The sequence below is a fragment of the Urtica dioica genome, chromosome 4, assembly GCF_054948205.1.
Source record: "Urtica dioica subsp. dioica isolate 48M chromosome 4, U.dioica_male_clone48M_v1_H2, whole genome shotgun sequence".
NCBI lineage: Eukaryota > Viridiplantae > Streptophyta > Magnoliopsida > Rosales > Urticaceae > Urtica > Urtica dioica.
The window spans coordinates 16,248,865-16,258,410 of NC_142759.1; the positions used below are offsets into that span (position 1 = coordinate 16,248,865).

The 9,546-nt window shown below is 34.5% G+C and overlaps 1 long non-coding RNA gene across 7 annotated transcripts; it reads right to left on the reverse strand.

Moving 5' to 3' along the window:
* Positions 1-5,164: 5,164 nt before the first annotated feature.
* Positions 5,165-8,266, reverse strand: LOC149400854 (uncharacterized). 7 transcript variants are annotated; one of them, XR_016296326.1, is made up of 7 exons: positions 8,004-8,266; positions 7,449-7,823; positions 7,178-7,292; positions 6,954-7,062; positions 6,398-6,417; positions 6,083-6,312; positions 5,165-5,651 (listed from the first exon to the last, which is right to left on the reverse strand). It is a non-coding gene; the product is annotated as an uncharacterized LOC149400854 (long non-coding RNA). The 7 variants fall into 7 exon arrangements; XR_016296327.1 differs by lacking the exon at positions 6,398-6,417 and having other exon boundaries at positions 7,449-7,674; XR_016296325.1 differs by lacking the exon at positions 6,398-6,417.
* Positions 8,267-9,546: the final 1,280 nt, after the last annotated feature.

The following is a 9,546-nucleotide window of genomic DNA, read 5'->3' on the forward strand; positions in this document are numbered from 1 at the left end:
AGTAGGAAGTCTAATGTATGCTCAGGTTTGTACGCGTCCGGATATTGCGTACATTATAGGGATGTTAGGCAGATATTTAAGCAACCCAGGGATGGACCATTGGAAAGCAGCTAAACGGGTCCTGCGGTACTTACAAAGAACAAAAGACTACATGCTCACATATCGGAGGTCAGATCAGATCGAGATCATCGGGTATACTGACTCTGATTTTGCTGGATGCCAAGACAGTATGAAATCTACATCAGGCTATATTTATTTGTTGGCTGGAGGTGCTATCTCCTGGAAGAGTGCTAAACAGTCTCTTATAGCATCTTCTACCATGGCAGCAGAATTTGTAGCTTGTTATGAGGCGTCCAATCAGGGGATATGGTTGCGGAATTTTGTCACTGGGCTGCGCATAATAGATGGTGTTGATAGACCACTCAAGTTATATTGTGACAACAAATCCGCTGTACTATACTCCAACAACAACAGGAGCTCCACGAAGTCGAAACACATCGACATCAAGTTCCTGGTTGTGAAAGAAAGAATTCAGAGTAGACAGTTGTCTATCGAGCACATCGGAACAAACTCCATGATTGCGGATCCGCTTACTAAGGGACTACCACCCAAAGTGTTTCACGAGCACACTGCTCATATGGGTGTTATTTCAGCTCAGGATATTCAGTTATAGTGGGAGTTTGTTGTTTTGCTATTTTTAGTGCTTTTATGTTATAGACATGTTTGGTTTTATTTATGATTATCGAGGTTTTCTGCGAAAATTAAGTTTTTTGTTTATTTAGACTCTGTTTTTTCTAGTATATGGTTTGATCTCACTAAGGTTTAAGGAGGACCAAATGGAAATAGACATGTTGAGGTCACATAACATGAAATTTCCATACTACACATCCACTTCATGATCCATGTCGTTCAGTTGTATCGATATACGTGACCATTGATGGGTATAACTACGATAGATGTAGTGAATGCCGCTTTGATCCTATGTTGATATGGTTGATGGACCGGATTGGTTATGAGATACATTTTGGTAATGACAGTAAAGTTGAGCTCTTTCGGTTATTTTTTGCGATACATAATTATAAGGTTAAACATATAGCCCAAGTGGGAGATTGTTGGATCTTTAATCCAATATGTTGGATCCTTAATCCAACGTTGGGCTTATATGTTAAATAATTATGTGTTGTGAACTGTCAATAAAGATGACCCGTTAAAAGTGATCTAATTTGGTGTACGGTTATTGGGCTTTAATGTATCTAACAGGTTGTGGGCCTTTAATGTGTAGAGTCATTATGGGCTTCTATTTCAGTGATGGGTTGAAATAGGAAGCCCACTAGGGTAACCTAGGGTTTCTCTATAAATACGGCTGGTCCCCAGGTCACACGTAACATTCTTGTCATTCCTGATATCCCGTCGTCAGAGTGAGCCAGAGAGATCTAAAGGGACTCTCAGAGAAATACGTGTTGATCTGGAAGATCAACCGTCATGGATTCATCAGGTACGCTTCCGCTATTGTTTTATGCTTTCTTAATTATTCAACATGATTCGGTCATGGAATTAGGTGATGGTTTTCACCCGTGATATTCGGATCTAACATGTGATGGTAAGAACGACCAAGATCTAAGCCGGTAAGTTCTTAAGTAGTATGTTAGTAATGCTCATTATATGATAAGGTGTTGCATTATGTGTTAGATGGTAGACGTAGTGATCTCTTTCTGAGTCTCTCGATTCATAGTTATTATCTTGAAGTTGTAGATAAAGGCAGAGCGTTGAAGGAGTAATAGTCGGGTGTAAATAGTTGTAATGTAAGTAAAGATGTATGTAGAACTAATGACATGTGGCAAATAAGGGTATTTTTGTTTTTCTAAAGTTTATATCTTTTAAAAGTTTGTAAATAAACCAACATGTTTGAAAAAGTCTTAAGTAGACTATAAGAACTATATAAGAGCCGTAAGTTTGTGGGCTGGGCCCAGTGGAGGCTTAAAGCGTGACGTTGCAATAAATCGTGTATAAGAGCTAGAAGTTCGTGAGCAGAGCCCAATGGAAGCTTGAAGCGGGAGCCTTGCAGTTGTCAGGGCCTTAAGGTTAATTCAAATATGCTTTTGTAAAAAAAAATATGCTCGTTTTTTCTGAGACGTTCCACTAGATAAACATCTTAATATTTTCGCATATGTTTTTAAATTTTTTCGCCTTAAAGATATATTTTCCCAAAAATTTCATTTTACAAAATCATCGCGATGCCTATATTCAAAAGTATGACGTTTTTAGGAGAAGTTAACTTTGCATGTCGCGGCTTGCAGGCGGGCGAAGCAGGGCCGGCTCAACGAAATAATTTTGGGCCTTGGGTGACTGAACAAAATGGGACCTTTTATAATTATATTTAAATTAATTTAAAAATATATTTTGTTATAAATTTATCATTAAAAAATATAAAATATAAAATAACAAGATCATTCAGTTTAATTATTAAAAAAACAAATAACAATTTAAAAAAGGCAAAAAAAATTACACAAAACCACTTTTCTTGCTTTTCGAGATGCAAATTTAGAAATTAAATCCTTATAATCAAGTTTGTCTAGAAACTCTTTTTCGACTGACAAAATAGCAAGCCCGCTAAGTCTTTCATGTCACATGGATGATCTCAAACAAGACTTTATCAACTTCAACTTTTGAAAAACTTCTCTCTACGGAAGCAACAGAAACAGAAATAGTCAACATTATTCTATAAGCAACATAAACATTAGGAAAAGAATCAATGTGCTTAAAAATAACGTGTCGATAAAATCATCTGAAAAATAAAAAACGAGAAATTTATAAATGAATACTTCTGGCTTTACTTTAAAACAACGTGTCGATGTATATAATTTAGACTCACAGGGACTCACTTACAGTGTTGTAAATAATTTCAGTTAACCGATTATTAAATTTTTAATTTTGAAGTCGTCAAACATTGAATGAGATGAGCAGTTCTGAATCTTTGACTTGGGCTACCTAGAATCTCAGGTGACAAGTTGTGAATTTTTTTATGTTGTCAAAATTAAATAATCATTAAATGAGATGAACAGTTTTGAAGCCACCGAGCTGGTTAGCTTGTTGGAGACTGGTATCACAATCATCTCACCTTTTTTAGTTATTGATTTTTGGAATAGCCTGCCTGGTGGCTCCACCACGACCAACCAACTAAAGTCTAAGATTAACCATATATTTACACTATACTAGGATGTAGAACGTGCTTCGCACGTGGTGACTATAGATATTAATTGATAAATTTATTTTAAAATAGTGTTATGGCCTCTTAATACATCTTGTTAAAGAGTTTTACCAATATTCGTCAAAATTCAATTGAAAAATAATATGAAATTGTAATATCCATGATCGTGGGAGTAAAATATTCCATAATAGAACTATAAAAGAAAAAAAAAAATCAAATTAAGTAAGAGTAATAGATTTTGATTCTTCGTCTCTAGAATTTTCGATCTTGATCAACCTCCTCTTCCGCAAAGCCATACATAATAAGCTCGACGGCCCAATATGGTGCAGGAGCTAATTGTTTCTTAGCGCAATCTATAAGCATCATTGTAATATGGAAGAAGCATTAGTACCATGATCTTCGAAATATTTATGAACTTTCAGTTATTTGCACCATTGCTTTACATAAGAAGAAGAAATGATTACTATTCACACAGACTTATTTTACTATTACAGCATCTTTATATAGAATATATCTAGATGTACATTTGTTATTACCCTTAAAATAACCTAATTTCGAGTAATGTGCTTGTAAAATTTCATTTGAATGAGTTTTGAGTGAAATATATATATATATATATATATATATATATATATATATATATATATATATATATCACGAAATGAGATTGGGTAATTTAGAAAGCTATCAGGTCTTTCGATTGTCCATTACTATCAATCATCTAATGTTATTATTTACAAATGGTGATAAAAGGTCTTTGATATGCCTTAAAAGAATTTTAGTACGAGCAGCTCATGAATTCGGACAAGAGTATTCATTCCTAACTCTAAAAGAAATGACATATGCATTTCTTGTGTTCAAAGTGATATTGAATTTCAGGCTATTACCATTCCCATCAAGTATTTGGGTGTTCCTCTGGCCGAGGCTATAATCGCTAAACTTGCTTAAAAAATTATCAATGGTAATAGCCTTTGCACCATTCGTAAAAGACAAGACAATCATATTTATCACAGGGCTTCTACTACGATTTTTGGCAACAAGGGATCTATTTTGTGGTCGAAAATTGAAAGAATTATTCTTGATATTCTTAATAATTCGCAATGAAGAATCAGTAAAGGTGAAATCTCTTTTTGGTATGACAACTGGTGTGGCATCATTCTTAATCAGTTTTCTCTCCCCTCTTTTTATGGTGCTCTCAATGTTGCTTAAGGATGCTTTGATTCTAGCCTTATGCAACATTTACACGATGTCCTCCCGGATACATTTTGGAGATTTATTTCATGTGCTCACATCAATGATACGTCGGATTGTCTTTAATGGACTCCTTCCTTTTCCGGAATATTCACTTCTACTAATTATTACCGCTGGAAAGTATTTCTCTCACCTGTGTAATCAAGCCCTCAAGTGGAACTCACTCCTTTAGAAATCCAAAGTACCCACAAAAATTTGCTTTTTTGTTTGGAAATCATGGCACAAGAATATTCCTATTGATGATCATATAAAACAAATCGGAATTCTTATGGTTTCTAAATGTCACTATTTCCTCAAACCTGATACGAAGGGTATGAACCATATTATTTTTAATGGTGATGTTGCTGTGAAAATCTGGAACTCTTTTCGAGCGGTATTGCACACCATGTTTCCAAGGAATTAACTATCCCGCATATGTTTTACCCTATTTGGATGGCGGGTAATGTTAAAAATCAACTTGTTCTGACCATGATTCATGTCACGTGCATTGTGGTATGAGAGATTTGGAAGGCTCGCTGCAAGAGCTGCCACGACGGTGTTGATACGAATATATTGACACAAAGTTAACCTTTAACAAAACACACATACACATATATATATAGGAGGCCAAACACAATAATACGTGATTTATACATTTCATTGGTAAATATAGTTAATACAGATGATAAATGATTTCCTTTATTAGTAAGCAATTAAGGATTTTTTTCATTGTAATTAATAATAATAAAATATTTTAAAAGAATAACAAAAATCAAGTACTTGAAAAAGAATAAGAAACCTGTATAAGCAACACAAGCCACACAGACTTGAGCAAACCCTGTTTTATTGCAAATATAGAATCACAAAAATCAAGTACTTGAAAAGTTGAAGAATTTGATAATCGGAACCAGCGAGCTGATAAGAGATAATGCCGTTGGAGAGTTATACAAGATCTTTTGTTCTTGTAGAGCAACGTCTGCATGCATAGAATTAAAATAAAATAAAAATAACAAACGAAAGATTACAATATCATTCCAATCTAAAGAAAACCCAAATCTTCTGGGGCAAGCAACAAAGGACATCAGAGAAACTGTGAATTCAATTGATAAAAAAAATGTGAATTCAAAATAAAATTGAGAGAGAGAGAGAGAGAGATTGACTTGATGTCAGTTGGTATCGAGCACAGTCGCACCAGAGCCCAGCAAAGGCAGCGCTGCATAAGGAATAAGATAAAATACATGAGGTTGAGTAAAAGAAATTGCGTAATTAAAGTGAACTTTATTTTGAAAGAAAAAAGGCTAACTTCAAACTGTAAAATATGCAAGTGAGCGCATCTTAACAAAAACGAAATAAGATTTAATCACAATGAACCCGTTATTTTATTATGGAATTTTAGTCTTTGTACAATATCTGCCAATGTAAGATTCTGCAAAATAAGAAATACCATTGTGGTTTACCAATAAAATTTTAGAAAAAAAATCAGACCTTTAGCACAACGAACCAACAGATTCAATTCAGCCCAAACTTTTTATGAGTCAATGAAAAAAATATGACCTTCAAAGCAGTCGACAATGAGTCAATGGAAAAATGTAATCGGACAATCCAAAACATTAGCTTCGAAAAGAAAGAAAAAAAGTTACCTACTTCAATGATATGTGGCTCTGCTTTGTTTAGAATATGTGTGAAAGCCTTCTGACCAGTCTCCAATTTCTTCTCGCCCACCTTTATACAATGATTTCACTCACACAATAATCTTGTCGCGAAATCGGCGTGGAAGTTTGAATCTCAACAGCGTTTTTCCGGAAGTTCCGTTCTGATGCACTTTTTTTGGCTCCAACCAAATGATGTTACTGATATATAAGAGTAAATGGTCCCTTAAAGAGAAAAGAAAATGTAAGCTTAATGTGAGATTATTCGTAAGCTAATTAACTATATCAGCGAGAATACAAAAACACTCACGAGGACAGCGATGTCATTCTCTATCAGCGCGAGTGATCACCATTCCGCAAGAGAAACAATTTAAAAAATCTCAATTACCAAGTCCAATTAAAAAATAAGTCTTAATAGAAGAAACCCAAGTAAAAGCACAATGGTCATAGTAGTAAACCCAGTTCTTAAGCTCTCAAACCTAACGTTTTACTATCCCAGTCCTTCAATCCCTAGATCAAGCCCTTCAAATTCAAGAATCACAATTCAAATTGATTCCACACTCAGTAAGTTTATCAGCTTTATATAGTTATGGAATTTCAAAACCAAAATCAATCAATTCAACAAAAGAAACACTGAAGTAAAACCCCAACCCATACTTGATTCCAAAAACGTCAATTGACGAGTCCAATTTTAAAAAAATCACTGTATGCAGAATATACCCAATTAATAATAAAAATCAGAGTAACCGTAATAATAAATCCAGTTCTTAAGTTCTCAAACCTAGCATTTTATCATTCTCGTCCTTCGATTCCCAGACCAAGCACGTCAAATTTAATAATAACAATTCAAAATCGATTCAACAAACCTTATCGTTAGTCATGAGAATCATCTACACCACGTGCTGGAACGTTCTCCAAGTACTGGTTGACCTCAAGAACCATAACACTATGCAAAGGCACGGACTTCCTTTGTCCCTTTACGAACAAATAAACCAGCATTAGAGTTTAATAAAATTTAAATGGTAAGGGAGAGTCATAGCATGTATATAACTTATCAGACAAATTGAAAAATAATAAATGAATAATTTACCTTTAATAAGAATCAGATGTTGCTTTACTGGAACATGATTTCAGGGATGTGGGTAATCTTATGCCAATCTTGCCCTTTATCTTTCTCACAACGTTGCTTCAACAAAGGGTGACATCTGTGGATTGATAAAACAGAGAGAGAAGCGGGTTCAACAACCACATGATCATCACCAAAGATAAAGAGTGATTAACATAATTAAAGACAGGAAAAATATATTTTACATTAAGATCAAATCATTAAATTGTTGAGAAATTTGATTGCTTTTCCCCACCTATGAATAGCATTCCAAGACCGTTCTTGCTCCAGATGATACAATGATATTGCTGCTCTGAATGGCTGGGAATATACAGAGTGAACTCCTTGGCTACAAATTACGGCCTAAAATCTGTCTGAAGAGAGATCGAATCGGGGATGATTGAAGATGAGCCAGATAGTACGATAAAAAAAAAAACTTTGTTTTGCAACAATGGAGGGAAAGCATACCCATTCTCGCGAAACTGTTTGTTCACAAAGAAAAAAACATCAACACTTTCGTTATGAATAAAGAACAAAGCGAAACATTTAGTTAACCCACCTCTAGAAGAACAAAATCGCAGCAAGAAGAGATGGCGTATTTTTTCTTTCTTTTTTTATTCAACAATGGTCTCTGTAAAGAAGCGATTCCAGAAAAAAAGAAAAGAGAATATCGCAAATTGAATTGCCAGACAGAAAAATCTCAAACCAGAGTCATTTGTCAAAATCGCGTCTTTGTGTTTAACATAAACGACCAGTAACCCAAATCAAAGTACTCTTACAAAAAAAAAAAAACGATTTCTGCAAAGCTTACCGATGCCTTTGCGAAGTTAAAAGCAGAACACGGATTTCAATCTAGAGTAGTGCAACGAGTCCGCGATAGCCGATGTGCGATAGTCGGAAAAACTCTCAGACACGGTAATGAGGAAAATGGGATGGGGCGCAACTTTTTTCTTTCTTCTTTTCTTTTCCGCTTGTCTGCGTTTTTTTTTTTTATTTGGTTTCTATCTGGGATAAGGAGAAAAAAGACGACATTTCAACCAAGAAAAAATCGCTTCAGAGGTGGTAACTCCTCGTTCGCCTGTAGATTATTCAAAGCAGTTAAACCAAAATAAAAAAAAATAAAAAAAAAATAAAAAGAGGTTACGTGTCATATTATAATCGGATAAAAACCTTATGAACAGTGATTTCGGATTTACACTTATTATATTTTAATAGATATAATAGATTATAACTAATTAGTCACTATGTTTCATTACAGAGATTTTGCTAATGAACGACACTTTAGAATTTAATCATCAGAAAAAAAGAGAGGGCATACATACGATCGATGCTAGGAGTAGACTGTTACGAAACGTGTTTAGTTCATTCCCTTACGTGAAGTCAAATAATTTTCATGCAAATTTTGTCTATTAATTATCTACCTCACCAAAAACTAACACAGGCCCATCATTTATTACTTACAATATCCCACCGTTCAGTATATACTCTCTCTTTCCCTCTCTTAAAACACCATCAAACCACAAAACTAAAGAGAGAGAAAAAGAAGAAGAAAAGAGAAACCAAAAATGGCTTCCTTTCAATCCAAAGACGAATACACTCTTCAAATTTCAAGGTAGTGTAGTTGGTAGTGGTGCTAGGCTCAACAAGTACAATACTCTCATCTGCGTTCTTTTGGCTTCCACAAACTCTTATCTTGTTGGGATATGGTAATTTCTTCCTAAATCCAATTTTCACTGGACTAAATAGTTTTCAAATACTTACCCTTTTTTTCACGTTTAATGTATTAACAGAAATTCCTCTCGCTCTCCTCTACTTGAAGGCTAGTTGAAGCTGAGTTGCGATGACGTGTCATTATTTTAAAAAACTCCTTAATTTTTTTTTCTTCCTACAATACCTCACTCTTTTTGGGTACCCGTTTTAAGTTTATATCCTAATTCACGCCTATTTTGGTAACAAACTTAAAATGAGGACCCTTTAAAAATATATGACGATTCTCCTTGATTTTATAATTCAACAATGTTTTGACAACAATACCAATCAGCTTAATTTAGAGACAAGTAGTATTATTGGGTTGAGCCGGTCTTTTCTCATTGAAATTCGATATCTATAATAAAACAATATATTATCATCCTTGAATAATCCACACGATGATTCTAATCTAATGTTTTCATAGAAATCCACATATAAGAGATGATTAGAAAACTTAGATACTTGGACCGGGCAAGGAGTGTGGAGAGAGCTTTTAGTGAGCCCAACATGGCTCAATCGTCGCATGTTTATAGCTGCAATAAAAAAACGACAAGCATTTGTTTGGAATCAATGTCATAATGGGCCTAACCAAGGTCTCGTTTGTC